The sequence below is a fragment of the Ochotona princeps genome, chromosome 1 (assembly GCF_030435755.1).
Source record: "Ochotona princeps isolate mOchPri1 chromosome 1, mOchPri1.hap1, whole genome shotgun sequence".
Taxonomy (NCBI): Eukaryota; Metazoa; Chordata; class Mammalia; order Lagomorpha; family Ochotonidae; genus Ochotona; species Ochotona princeps.
Genome location: NC_080832.1, coordinates 123,329,516 through 123,345,016, shown reverse-complemented (window position 1 = coordinate 123,345,016; position 15,501 = coordinate 123,329,516). Strand labels below are relative to the sequence as shown.

At 42.4% G+C, this 15,501-nt stretch overlaps 1 long non-coding RNA gene across 1 annotated transcript in view; it reads right to left on the bottom strand.

Moving 5' to 3' along the window:
* LOC131481872 (uncharacterized) overlaps positions 1 to 15,501 on the bottom strand; it is a 55,452-nt gene that overhangs the window by 14,995 nt on the left and 24,956 nt on the right. The window contains exon 2 of the long non-coding RNA XR_009246603.1: positions 7,163 to 7,209. This is a non-coding gene — a long non-coding RNA (uncharacterized LOC131481872). The remainder of the gene's footprint in view (positions 1 to 7,162; positions 7,210 to 15,501) is intronic.

The following is a 15,501-nucleotide window of genomic DNA, read 5'->3' as shown; positions in this document are numbered from 1 at the left end:
AGCAAATGGGTGGGTGGGAGTGGAAGAGAGAGAAAAGGAGTAAAATTCACATGACAGTGAATATATTTCCATGAGAAAAGCAAAGATCTAGTTATGAGGGCTCCATGCCATGACTAACACATCTTCCACTAGGCCTCAACAAGGAGGAATTAAGTTTCTCCCATGAATTCTGGGGACATACTTCATTGTATTCCCATTCATCCTCTACTGATACTTGTTTTACTGATTAATGTTGTTGTTCACCAATAGGGGACTCAGCATGTAAGTCTTAATGAGGATGTCAAATTTGCTCTGTAGCATGTAGGACAAGTGCTGGAGTCAGGGGGCTGATGGAGTCCATGCATTCTTTGGTTCTCATCCTTAAATTCCCCACCCTGAAGGCTGGGGAAATGCATACAGAATTAGGATGTCACAGTTTATTTCTAAGGATGCAAATGTAAATAGCAGAGAGGGGAAGCTAAAAAGTGAAAGTGGCAAAAACCAGATCAATATACTCTCAATTAATTATGGTGCCACTGGATGGCTCACAAGTGAACATTTCAGCAAATGGACTCAGGTGGCATCTTACTTGCTTCTGGTGCAATATTTGCTGCCATTGCTCATTTTGAAACATGTCTATTTGAATCAACCAACTCATGAGACAACTTTTTCAAAGTTGATTAGCTTAATGTTAGCTACACACTCCAATCTAGGGAACAATGTTAATGGCCACAGAACACAGGCCACCGAATTTTAAATAACAGAGCAAGCACATAACATGTTTTCATTTAGTCCTCACTCTGCTAGCTGCTCCTTAACCCCGCCCCCCAATCTCCTATAGGTACTCTTCACTTTATCTGTATACAGGGTAACAAGAAATGTACCCTATGCAGAGGCTCACACATCAAGGAACAGAGAGAGCCTCCTGGCTCACAGCTCAGGAGAGCCGATGTCCTCCATCTAACAGCCTTCCAGGAGTGACTGACTCCAGCCTATAAGCTCTTGAATGGTGGGAGGGTGAGACAAGCCTTTAGGTGACTGCAGCCCTTGTATTCTCTCCAGAATTGCAGCCACGGTAGACCCATGTAGGCATGCCTGGACTCCTGGCACTGCAGAAGTGCTGAGCTAATAGATGCTGCTCATTCAAGCCTCTGGATGTTGGGAAGATGTATTATATATTAGTAGGTATCTAATTCAACACACTGACTAGTTACCCTCTGATATCCCTTCCAGATTTGAGATTGTGTGAGTTTTCAGTGGATTAAAGAGAGAGACTCACAGATACTGACTTCATTGATGTCTAAGCCATGCTTTCTTTTCTTCTCTCCTCTCTTCTTTTAAACCCAATATATAATTGTGCTTATATGTTGGGATTCATTTTTCTTTGTATTCAGGCTTGTCAGCTAGCTGCAACCTTATTAAGCTGGCTGGCGAAAGTGAAATAATTTAGGCTAGGGTCTTTGGAAACCCTAGGACGTCCAGCAAGGAAAAAGAAGATACCATCTGGTTGCTAATGCAGTGTGCCTTGCATGTGAAATTAGAGTGATCACAGCTCCAATAGGCAATTCTGAGGTGTCATTGATTGCTCTGGGTCTGAGCAGTTCTTTCTAATCTACCCTGTTATTTTCACCTTTAGCACCAGGCCCCATCAGAGCTGCTACTGAATGGTTCCTTCAGTCATGTACTCCAGGAGCTGCCACAACTGCTTCCTGCATAGATATATTTGTGACTTAAACGCTCTTGGCTCAATAAAAGAATTATAGTGCTTTATTGTGACTGGAGGAAGCTCGGGCAGGTCCTGCCACTGCAGTTCTAAAGATCTATTACGCTGCCAGATCAGGCCCCTGAGTTAATGTTTTGTATTAACATTTCTACTCTTGGTTCCTAGAAACAGAGGGGCAAGTGACACACTAACGCTTAGTGTTGTTGAAAGAAATAAAAGATGGGAGTTGGACATTTAAATGATTTAAATACAAGAAAAATCTCAGCATGGTGAACCAAATTGCCCTTCTTCCCTGCTCCAGGCACCCCGGCCGATTTCACAATGCTTGAACCACAGTGTATTTGAAACCGATGAAATGGTCTAGAAGACAGACCCTAAGGAGTTCAGCCGTGTGAAAAAAGATCGCCTTGTGCTCTCTGCATATCAAGTGCCTGGAATACATCAGGAACAAGCACAGCGGCCTGTTTCTATTTCTCAGTAGTATTCCTGTTGTAAATTGTGACTGGCAATTTATCTTAGGAGTCACTGGGGAAGGGGCTGGGCTTGCAGTGGGGAGGGAACAGGAAAAGTGGGCAGCAGAGAGGCTGCCCCATGAGGTGTCGGAGAGGACAGCTGCCTCCTTTAACATCCTAGCCAGAGGGACCTGGACAGTTTTAGCCACCAAGTATATACTCAGCAGGGTGCCTCTTATTGCCTCCTTTCAAACACATTTTCACTTGCAAAGATTTTCATCAAGTCACTTCTTTATTTCTTGTACTAGATTAGAGAAGACGGACTCAAGAATCTGTACAGTTAGAGTTGAGGGAACAAAATACAGAGGTTTAATCGTCTCTTTAAAAACCTGTAGCAAAGTCCACATTTTAACCATCGTAAAGTGACAGGATGTCACTTGGTGACAGGATGTTCGTGTTCCCACTCTTGCGCAAATGTTACCACTATCTCCTTCTGGAACTCCCCATCTTTGGACGAGTCACCTCCCATTATCTCTTATCCCTGACCCTAAAACTCCTCTAATACCAGCCTCCTTTCTGTTTTTGATGATTTTAAATACTTCATATAATTGGAATCATATGTGTAATATGTACACAGCATCCATGAGTACCACAGCCACATGTCAGTACCTCCTTCCTTTGTGTAGTTGAGTATTATTCCATTATATGGTGCTTTTTCATTCACTGATGGATAGTGTGATAAATGCTGGTGAAATGATCTTCACACTACAGCACTATTAACCAAGAATTGATAACTGTATTTGTAACACCTAAGACTACATTTCCAAAACGGAACCCTCCTGTAAGTGCTCAGACCACACAAATGAACTCTTCTGCCTGACCACAAGATTCATGACCCACTTTTCTCATCTAGAGTCTTGAGGCAGACAGAAAGGAGTCTGAAAGCTTTTATTTCCCTGACAAAGTGGATATTTTAATGAGTTCTGGCACTGACAGCCTGCAGTTGCCACAGGTAGAAGTGGATCCAATGGCAGAGCAGTGCACCTTGGTGCGCCACACTTCTGTGTGTGTGTGGTGCAGCTCCTTTGCCTTCCTTGCTGGAGTTTGGTTGACATTCACACCTGATTCTACTCTGCTCGTCCAATGGAGCTGAGGTTGCTTTTACTTCAATGTTTGACCATTGCTCTCAGAACGACTGTAGCATGTGACCTGTGGAGCTTGGAGAACCAGCGGGAATATGGACTGGGACCAGAGACCCTGGCAGTAGGCCTGAGATGGGCAGACTGGGTTGGTGTGGATAGAGCCAGCTCTCATTCATATTTACACAAGGACAATGAGGGCTAGGCAAGTACAAAGTCCGAAATCTGGGCTTTCAAACTGAGTTGGTGTGGGAACTTGTAAAGGTGAATAAGGAATTGGGGCACCTCAGACACTTTTTTCTACAGTGACGGATGTTTGGCCAGTTTTTACCAACTCCCCTGTATATAAGGAAACACATCAGCATCTGTCAAGTTACTTCCTGGAACTTGGCAGTCACACCAGAGTAGAAAACCAACCAACCAACCCTTCAGCTTCTGCTTAAATGACGGAGCTGTAGACATAGGTATAGCTATTGGATGATTCTTTCCATTTTCAATAAGTTCTATTTAAAAGCCACATAGAGCCCAGCGTGGTATCCTAGCAGCTAAAGTCCTCACCTTTCATACACTGGGATCCCATATGGGCACTGGCATTCCCCACTTCCTATCCAGCTCTCTGCTTATGGCCTGGGAAAGCAGTCAAGGATGGCCCAAACGCTTGGGATCCTGTACCTGCGTGGGAGACCTGGAAGAAGCTCCTGGATCCAGACTTTGGATTGGCTCAGCTCTGGTTGTTGCAGCCACTTGGGCAGTGAATCAACAAAAGGAAGATCTTCCTCTCTGTCTCTCCTCTTCTCTGTATATCTGACTTTCCCATAAAAATAAAACAAATGTTTAAAAAAACACAGATTCTGACTTCCTAATACATTTTTACATAAGCCAAGCAGTTACAATTAAAACAGAGAATAATTGCTTTTCCTTTTAGAAAACTAGTCCTGCCCTTAATTAGGCTGTCATGTGTGTAACACAGCATCTGGTTTGTTTTTTGGGGCGGGGGGAGGAGAGGTTGTGGGGGGGCTTGCTGGAAACTCTAAATGAGCCATACAGCACACTAATGCCCTGTGTCCTGGACCTCTGCAGGTCCCAGATGTGCCCTGCCACTTCCACTCTGATTTCTGGGGTTGCAACTTCTCCCTGGCCTACTTCTGCAGAAAGCAGGACAAGACCCCAGATCGGCTCACGTCTGTCACTGAGCGTCACATGGCTTCCAATGAGCCATAAACCAGGCACGTGATCTAACTGCCTGGGCACATGGTTCTCACAGAGAAGCCACATTTTTCTTTTGGAGCATTGTAATAATCTACCTCAGTCATGCTAATGCAGCATGATAGGAAGAGGCATGTGATTCAATAGATTTTAAATGTGAGAGAAAACGAACATAACATCTAACCTACAGTAAGGATCATCTTTATATGTGAAGGCATTGACAAAAGTCCGTATCAGGAAATTCAGACTACTTTCCATGTGGAGAGTATGTTAAGGTATATGCCACAGCTTTGGATACAAGTTGCTCAACACTGTTTTTCTTTAAGACTTGACCAAGGAGGCCTCTGGACCTACCTGGATTCTGCACACTTCTCACAAGGGACCTTGCCCGAGGCAAAGACTTAGGAGAGATACTTCTGGGTGCTTCTAGAGCCCAGTTCTGTATCTAGAAACCTTAAATCATTTCCCACAACTCTGTTGAATGGGAAGCCTGTGTTTGTACACCTTCCTCAATGAGGATCTCACTTCCCCTCTTCTGAAAATGAGGCATCGGTCTCATTTGTACTTGACCCAGGGAACTCACCAGTTGCCATTTGACTTCATATGATTCTCAACCAAATGAAGCACCTGATGGATACGCTGCACTGACTGCACAGTGTTGGGGGAGAGCTACCCACACATTCTGACCACTTGGCTTAGTTTGCTAAGGTTGCTGTGTGGCTGCAAACAGCAGAAATCTATTTTTGCACTGTTGTGGAATTCAGAAGTCTGGAATTCAGTTGTCAGCACCATGCTTTTTTTGAAGGCTGCAGAGGATGCTCCTTCCTGGGCTGCTGGTAGACCACTGTGTTTTCAAGTTTATGGATGTACCAGTTCAACCTCTGCTGGCATCTCAGGGCATTTTCCTCTGGCATGCCAGTCTTCTCTTCAGTCATACTGGATAACAGTTCACCCAATATGATCTCATCCTGATCCAGCATGTTGACAACTACTGTACTACCAAGTGTACTATACTGTACATGATGGGGTAGTGAGAGTTACAACCTCAGTATATCTTTTTGGGAGAGGGCACTATTGAATCCATTAAACACCCCTAAATCTATTTTTTCATGCTCAGAAACTGAACTTGGCCCTGATGAATCTCTAGAGGGAAGATGCATCAAGAACTGTGAGGACTTAGGGATCAGGAGGCAGTCAGCCTATGTTGTAACATACAGTTGCGTTTTATTTTTTGCAAAACAAACAAAAGTCCTCATGCAGAACTATGTGTTTTAATATACACAGTGTTGTGGAATAAATGATGGCTCACTAATGGCTGAAGTTTAATGCTATGATTTATTCTCTCTGTACTCTTATCAGAATTTCTTTAAGTTGAGCTGCAGTGTTGCTGTTTCACAATTTTTAATGTTTTTCTAAATTTAATATTTGAAAGACAGAGAATCCTGTCTGCTGGCTCAAACCCCAAATGGCCCCAGTGGCTAGTTTGGACCAGGCTGAAGTCAGGAGCCTGAAATCCCTCCTGGTCTCCATGGGATGGCAAGGGTCTATGTACTTGGGCCATCTTCCATTATTTTCTCAGGTGCAGGGAGCCAAATCAGAAGTGGAATAGTTGGGACTTGAACCAGTACTCATGGGATGCTGGCATTTACAGACAGTGGGTTAACCCACTGTACTACAACACTGGTTCCTCAAGTGTTTCAAGCCCACATAACATTTTTTTTTCTAATCCTCTTTGTATCGTCACCAGGCATGCTAATTTTATTAAGCCTTGGTGTTACAGTGTTTGTTACTAAACATTAGATCGATTCCATATGATTTTGCCAACTCTACATCTGGCACTTGTGTTCTTCTGATGCCTTCTTCTGGAAGGGCATGTTCCCCTAGTCCCCCAGAGATTCACTGCAGTGCCACTTGCTGCTGGGGTCCCTATGGCCATGCTCAGGGCGCTTGCCGATGAACTGCTCACATCGCCTCTCCTTCTCTCCCTCCCACTGAGGATGTGCACGGCTCACGGGAGGAGCTTCAGTTCTGCTTCAGAAGAGCTGGAAGAGGGCTGAGAGGGGGAATCGGGAGAGTGAAGAGGGAAATAGCACCCAGACCTCAGAATTATCTGTATGGCTACTAGAGGCACTGGAAGAGCAAGCCATTGCTCATTTCTACACCAAGGATTGGCTGAATCACTGGCTAGGCATTTTCATGGTAGGATTCCAGGTCTAGGGTAGAATGGAAACAGACACAGTCCCACGTGGGCATGACAAGGGGGAACTGGGATATGAGAAGGTCTAGCAAGAGCATCATTTATTTGGAGACTTCTGTCAAAGATGCTGGGTAATCCTGAGTAGAATGTGCCCATCTTTCTTGGAGGTGAGATAAGAATATGCCACTTCCAGTGGACTGCAAGTTCTTCCATGATAGTGTCCAATTGTAAATGCTTTCCTTGCTTATTGTAGCTACATGGTTAATTTTTTATAGTAATTTTATGAATTAATGAGTAAAATCTGTGGGGCTTGGTATAGATTCAGATACCACTGGTGAGAGAAAACTTAAAAATAAATCTGTTTTCGCTACTATGGTTCCATAGTTCTGCCAACTCTCTGGGTCCATCTGCTCCTGTAAGAGGGCTCTGCCAACACAACTCTGGGCTTGAGAGAGAGAGGGCTTACCTGCTGCTTGGGGAGTGAGGCGGCTCCTTCTCCAGTGAAGTTCTTTGCTAGAAAGAAAAGGAAAGAGAAAGAAAAAGTGAGACTGAAATACTAGGTGAGTTTGGTTGGCATGAGCATAACTTTGCCTTTCCTCTGGGAATTCCCTTTGAGGTCTAGAGAGAAAGCATTATTCAAGTCCTAAGGCCCCTGGAGGAAATTTTCACTAGAAGCTGCAAATGTTTTTATACAATTTCTGGTCATGGAAACATTGAATAGGAGGGTGGACTTTTGGACACCAGCACTCACAGGCATGGCAATGCCTCCTAGTCCTGCTTGAAAAGGATTTATCCTGCTGAGCTTGTGCTTGGTTTAATCTCCCAAATCTTATGCTACTGGGATTAAGAGGATGAAAACTTCATCCCGCAATGAGGTTTCAGGAGTGGGAACTTTGGGAAGTGATTGGATTATGCTATTAGGGTGGTTTGCCTGGGACTGAATTCTGGTAGCTTGATTGGGAACTGGGAGAGACAGTGCACAGAGCAGAGATAGACACACACTACTGTCATTATGGGAAGCAGGGTAGGGGTCTTCCAAAGAGGCTGCGCATGTTCTTTGGACCTCACACTTCCAGAAGCAAACAAACTTCTAAAAGCAGCCTGTCTCCCCTGCAGTAACACAGAGGCTGATGCACACACCTCGCAAAGGATTCTCATTTGTTCTTTGTGTTGCCTGTAACCACACTCCCATTGCTTTTTGTGGCTAGTACAGCGTTCACGGTTCATGTGCTGGGAAGTAGTATAGAAAATAAACTTGCCTAATCTGCTGGGCACTCATAAAAGCCAAATATCATAATGTGCTTTTCAAATAATAGACATGCATATTCTAAAATGGTGAAATGTTTGATGTAGAATATTTAGAAAGTGAAGTAAACCCCTAAAAAATAAGACCACCTTTAAAAACAAGACCAATAAGCAACTCTCTCATCTAGTGATAAGCATTGATATTTTGATACATTTCCCTCAGAGAGACAGATAATCCCAATCTGGATTGTGTCACTTATACTGCTTTGTCACACTTTCACCTTCACCGTCTTGTTAGTTTTTGGAATGTGCTAATTCTTCTTCTAAGATTGATTTTAAATAACTACCAACTATTCCATTGTATGACTGTGATATAATTCATATAGCTAACTTAATAGCTATCTGAAGCCAAGAGCCAGAAGCTTCCTCCAGGTTTCCTATGTGGGTACAGGGTCCCAAGGACTTAGGCCATCCTCTGCTGCTTCCCCAGGCCACAAGCAGGAAGTTAGATTGGAAGTGGGCAGTTATGACCTAAACTGGTGCCCATATGGGATGCCAGCGCTTGCAGGTGGAGGGTTAGCTGAGTGCTAATTTGAGTCTAGCTGCTTTGCACATGACCTCTAGAAGCGTTCAGGATCTGCCTTTTGTTTCTAGTGTTCAGCACTACCATAATACATTTTGTATCCTTTGTTTTCAATATTCACTCTGTGGGTATTTTTAGTTTTAAGCTCCAGGCACCAAATTCAGTTCTAGAATTTTACTTTTTAAAAAAATCATTACTGTTATTATTAGATAGTATTCTCCTTAATGCTTTTCTGGAACTCCTATTATTTGGGTGTTGGATATTCTCATCTAATCCACGGTGTTTTTTTTAAACCCTTTTTCCTTCTATTGTCCCTACTCTGTATAATAAACATATATTATATGTATTTGTGTAACATTCTGTTATATATATACACAATATATAAAATGCTGCTCCATCTTCCATCTGCTCAATCAATTTGAAAGTCTCATATTTTCCATTTTCAGGAGCTCTGAGATGCTGAACATTATTATTATTGTTGTTGCTGTTGTCATTCTAAAATCACATCTTAGGTGTATCATGTCTTGACATTTTCTTCTGCTCTCTCCATTTTTTTTTTTTTACGAAAGAAGGGGAGCTTACTTGTTTATGGATTTGTTCATTTTGGAGCATGTTCCCCAACAAAGGTGGAGAAGGAGCCAGGGTCAGTTCGTTTCCACACAGTATTTAGGATGTTTTCCCTATGTTTATCTCCTATGTCACATATACCTTTTTTCTTCTGTTGAAAGGAATGTCCCAATACCTGTGCTCTCCTCAATTTTCAAAGAGGAAAAATGCCCATCTCTGTCAACACTTAAGTTCAAATCCCTACCTCTATAAAGTGGTTCCTAGGCCTCCCTTGCTCCCCATCACGATTCATTGCTGCTGTAGTTACACCTGACCTGTTTCCTTAAAGATAACTTTATGTTTTCATCTCTTTTTTGTTTTGGAATGGTTTCAAGGATTGTTTTCAAGAGAAATGGATGCATAAACTTTGTCATTTCACAAAACTCAAGGTCACTTTCAAGTGATTTCCTCCTCTCCAAATGCTAGGGGCAGGCATACGATCCGCTTGTCAAGAAGCTGGAATGGAAAACCAGAAGGACTTTGCACGTAACCCAATGAATCAATGGCCCTAGAAGAAAACTGGAAAAACTCAAATCCCATCAAGGATTTTTCTGAAATTCAGAAAATGGATAAATGGTCTATTTGAATTATGGAATTTCCTGTTTGACGTTGCCCACTGCTTGTAACTAGTTGGTCAAAATTAGATTTCCCAGAAACATTATGACTTGATTATAATATTAGAATTCTGCATCAAGACATCCAATATGATTTGAGATGCACAAACTTACTCACTGTCAGACTGAATTTTTGTAAGTCGTGCTCGTTCTGCTAGAAAAACAGAGTTTGGCAGAGCCCTTCTGGCTGGCACGAAGCAGAGCAGGAATAACCACATCAAATATAAATCAAGGACAGTGGAATAGTGCCACTTTTTTCCAAAACAGTCAAGGTGATGGTGAGCATTTATGACCAAGCTGTGACATTTGGGGCTCAGCATTGGGCTCCTCCAGGATTCAAAATGATATTCTGATTCCTGCTCCCCAGATGGGAGGAATAACATCATAAAAATAGCCTCCATCATCCTGTTTGCTATTTACAGTATGGTTTGTGTTAACAGGCCTTCTGCAAATTGGGTGGAAGGGATCTGAAACCATTCTCTGGCTTATATGAAAAATGAGTCCATATTTTCTGGCTCCTTGGAACTTGTGATGGGAATCCTAGGAAAAGCGATCTTTTACATGCCTGGTTAGGCCCACCAGTCAAGCTACAGCTATATATATTTTTTTTACATGTGATAGACATTTTGCAGGTAGAAATAGAAGTTTTTATTCTTTGTTATTTTTAGTACTAGGTACATTGTGAAACAGACACACTAGGACTTAAAAAATGGTCAAGAAACTTGACATACACATTTGGAAAGAGTCAGTGGAAATTACTGTGCAACCATTATGAAGTTGGAGCTGTCTTTTTTTCTTTCAACATGGTTTTGTGCTGGTAAGGACTCGAGGGGCCCATGGAAAGTAAATGAAAAATCATAGGAAAGAAAAACACAGAAGATATGATTTTTACTGGATCCCTGAAGGAGAAGAGGAACATGGATAATACAATCTGGAGAGAAGCATATACAATATAACCTGTAGATGTTGTGTCTGTAGAACAGAGCTGATTGAGCACACTGCACACTTCCGTGAAAAACAGGCTACTCCAATGTCGACATCCTGATTGGCTGACATAAGATGTCTCATTAGCATACACATCGACCAATTGGGGAGAACTTCCTACTTTTAAAATTTCAATCCAGGCAGTCTTGAGAAGAGCTTCCAGCAGGCAACCCTTTGGGGCAGGCCATCCTGGTTACTACAAATCTTCATTCACTCTTTCATTGTCTATTGTCTTATTCTTTGTGGTCATGAGACAAAGAACCCGGCAGAGAAGAGAGGCTGTAACCAGACGGTGGTAGCACTCAATGGATCTGGGAGAGAGGAAATAGCTAGGGCATGAGAGCCATGCTACTCCTGAAGACTCCAGTAAAAAAATACTGGGAAGTAGAAACATTAGAGTATGCATGTCCATTCCTGAATAAAAGGACTCCCCCCAATGAAGCAAAAAGTAGACCCTGATAGTATAATACTAGACATTCTACATTTACTTTAAGTAGCAGAATGTTAAACTTGTAACTGCTACTAAAGGAGTATACTACTGTGGTAATATGGGGGAAGACAGCAGGAGGGGAAGTTGGGGAGGGAGGAAGAGAAAGCAGAGGGAAGAAAGCCTATCTCAGCAAAGCTGTCTCATGGAAAACAACTAGTAGTAACAATAAAATAAAGCCCAGAAAAGGGGACCTGCTATATCGCTTTGAGACACTGACCCAGCAAGTAGAGTCACAGACTCCTACTGCTACTATTTCTGTCTTACTTGCACCTGAACTTCCGTAATTTATTTGGGGTCTGGCCTAGGATCAGTGGAGGAATATGCAAAGACAGGCAAAGATATAGTTATTAATCCTTGCATCCTGATTGGTTGTTATTGTGCCTTCCTGATTGGTTAACCATACTCACTTCTCAGAAGAAGTCAACAGAGAGAGCCACATTCTGGATATAAAAACCAGCACTTGAAAGCTTCCTCAACAACTCCTCCCTTGAAACCTGCCTCCTGACTTGGTGCTGCAGAAGGTTTCTTGCTTTCGATAAGCTCACTGTCCTGTCCATGTGGAAATATTTCTCTGGTGTGAGAGAAGAGTCTATATCACTCTCATCATCCTGCAATATTTTGACTCAGATTTGCATTGGATTGCCGCATCAGACAGGTGAGCAAGTTGCCTGCCTCTGCCCCACTCTCCTACATAGCCATTCTCAACAACACTGGGTTCTTGTTGGCCAGCCACTTAAAAGTGGTTAGCATGGCTGCAGATCTTAAGACTCAAGAGTTCTGCCTTGCTAACTAGGGTTGGATCACAATCGTTTGCATCCAAGACTCTGGTCTAATTCCTCCTTCTTGCATGGATTGGCCTGTTGTGAGAGACTAGGAGAAAGCTTTGAAATGACTGTTGGATTGGGACTGGGGCTATACCATGGTGTTTCTCAAAAGTCTGCTTGCTGGCCTCCAAACACTGACAGTCCATGGGGCTTGGCTGAGAAGTACCGTTTGTGCAGGGAGTAGTACTACTGAGACGGGGCTCAGCCTGGAGTGAAACCATGGGTGTCATTCCCCAAGGTCTTACTTTAATCCCAGACTTCAACTTGATCTTTCCCTGCACCCCTGCTTGCTTTACTACCCCACGGACCCCAGATACTCCTGGTCCTGCCAACTCTCCTCATTTTGTATGAATTCAGATTTGTGACATCACTGGCTTCTCCTGAAACATGGGGTTCATTTGGGGGATCAGAATTTAGATATCACCTTGCAGAATCAGGTGGCCTTTCCATCCAGTCACTTCTTCAGGCATAGAGTGCCTTGTGACCTGGACTGACAGAGAAAAGCCTTCCAGCATGTTCTTGGATGTTCTCTTCCTTCCTTTTCTGGGTTTTCCCTATGTGGCCTGCCCTTACCCTCCATTGGGTCCTTTGTATAGCCCACATCTCAGAGGTAGCGTCCTGAGGAGGGACATTTTACCTTCCTATCATGGTCCTTTATCACCTCACCAGCTAAGTCCCTGACCTGGATGGTGACCAGGGCTGGTGCTATCCACGCAAACTCTAGCTCAAAAAACCAGTTTAGACTCTTGTCATGGAGGCTCACTTCTAAATTCAGGCCTATAAGACACAGTTTGGATTTGTATAGGTCCAGAGTGTACTGTCCAGGTAACAAGTGAGGAAGGGCTAAGTGTGGGTAATCCATGCTAGTGTCACCTCCACCCTCTACCCTCCCTGTGGGCTTCAGTGCGTGTCTGGGTGCTGTAGGCAGAAAGAGAATGAGAGAGAAAAACTAAAGCCAGAACAGTGGGTCAATAGATTGATCCTCCACCTTGTAGGCACCAGCATCCCATATGGGCTCTAGTTGGTGTCCTGGCTGCCCCGATTCCAATCCACCTTCCTGTTTATGACCTGGGAAAGCAGCAGAGTATGTCTCAAGTCCTTGGAGTCCTGTAGCCACATGGGAGACCTAGATGAAACTCCTGGCTCTTGCCTTCAGATCAACTCAGTTCCAGTTGTTGTGGCCACTCGGGGAGTGAACCAGCAGGTGGAAGATCTTTATCTCCCTTCTCTCTGTAAACCTGCCTTTCAGATGAAAATTTAAAAAAAAATTTTAAATATTTTTTAAAAACCTGAAAGATACTTCTGTTTTTATCCTCTCATTAGAGATGGAAAATAAACCATCCAGATCAGGCATCCCTTGGGGTACATCCTGAGACACTGGGATTCTTTCGATGCTCAGAGATGAAAGAAGAAAAAATGCCTGATCTGCCCACTTCCTTGCAAGCCAGAGGATAGGCAAAATTGGCCTCTGCAGGCTGGAATTAACTATAATACCATTCCTCAATTAGATATCTTCTGTCATAAAGCAGGAAGTGGGTTGAGGTCCCTAATGTACAGGGCTTCTTGGTACTATGAGACAATCGAGATTACAAAGTTTGTCAGCTTGACTCAAGTACTGTGGTGGTTTTGTCTTGACCAGGACCACAAAAGAATCCATTTGGTCCTTCTACTTCCCCTACTTGTCCTCCATACCCAAAATTCTTTCACAGTTTCCATTTAATCAGTAACTCTCTCTGACTGTTCTAGTCAACCTTTATCTTTCCTGCTTCTGAATTAGGAAGCACTCCATAACTTATATGCATTCATGTCCTCCTAATAATATTTTTTAAATTTTAAGCAATATTTAATAGACTCAATGTGATTTTTTGGATACTATTCCAAAAACACAATGGCATTATCCTCCTTCTTCCCTTCCCCCTCCCTCCCATTCTCCTTCCTTTTCCATTTCTTTGTCTTAAAATACTTGAGATGGGCCCGGCACGGTAGCCTAGTGGCTAAATTTTTCACCTTGCACGAACCGGGATCCCATATGGTTGCAAATTCTAATCCCAGCAACCCCACCTGTCATCCAGCTCCCTGATTGTGGCCTGAAAAAGCAGTCGAGGACAGCTCAAAGCCTTGGGGCCCTGCACCCACGTGGGAGACCCAGAATTGGTTCCTGGTTCCTGGCTCCTGGCTTCAGATCAGCTCAACTTTGGCCATTGCAGCCACTTGGGGAGTGACTCAACGGATGGAAAATCTTTTTCTCTGTCTCTCCTCCTCTCTGTATATCTGATTTTCCAATAAAAAATATATATTTGAGATAACTTTTTATATTTGTACTACAGTAAAAGGGTTAATGCTTTTAAAAATAAGTTTAATAAGGAAAAAGCAAAAAGAACCTTAGTTTCATGGAAATACCAACAATGGTTATCATCAATAATTGAACAGAAAAATCACTATTTCACCCATCTTTAGTAAATTATAAAATAATCACAGATAATTAAAACTATGGCATTATAACATTGATATAGAGCTTGAAACTCTTTTAATGAGGTCAGCATTACTTTGTTATCAAAACCAGAGACATTGCACGAAAAGAAAACTATAGACCTATATCCCCAGTGAAAATAGATGCAAAGAAATTAGGAAATTGAATCCAAAAACACATTAAAAGGATCATACGTCATGATCAACTGGGATTTATCCCGGAAATGTAAAGGTGGGTCAACATTTCCAAATCCGTAAGTCTCGTAAATCATGTCAACTGAACGAAGAACAAAAAGTGAATGGCCTCAATAGATGCAGAGAAACAATTCCATAAGATTCAATACCCTGCATGATAAAAATCCTCCTAAAGTTATGTAGAGAAGGAACATTCCTCAAAACTATAAAAGTTGTATATGACAAACCAACACCCAATATCCTATTGAATGGGGAAAAGCTAAAGTATTTCAGATCTGGAACAAGACAAGGATTTTCACTCTTGCCACTCTAATTCAACATAACACAGATGGTTTAGTGAGAACAATTAAGGAGGCTAAAGAAATAAAGGGCATCAAAATTGGAGAAGAGCAAGTCAAATTATCCTTGTTTGCAGCTGACATGATGTTGTAGGTGGGAAAACACTCTATGAAAAGCTGTTAGAATTCCCAGCCAATTCAGGAAAATTGTAGGCTACAAAAACAAAAAAGAAAACATAAAGCAGTATTTTGTTTTGTTTTTTAATGATGAGCTCACGAAAGAGGATCAGGAAACAAATCACATTCACAAAAGACACACACACACAAAAAATCAAATATTTGGGGAATACATTTAACCAAAAAAGTAAAAGTTTTCTACAGTAGAAATTATCAAACATTAATGAGGGAAATCCTCAACCCATTAAAAAAAATGGAAAGCTATTGCTTGCTCATGTTTTGGAATAATCAATATCTCTAAATTGTCTACAATGCTCAAAGCAATCTACAGATCTAACAC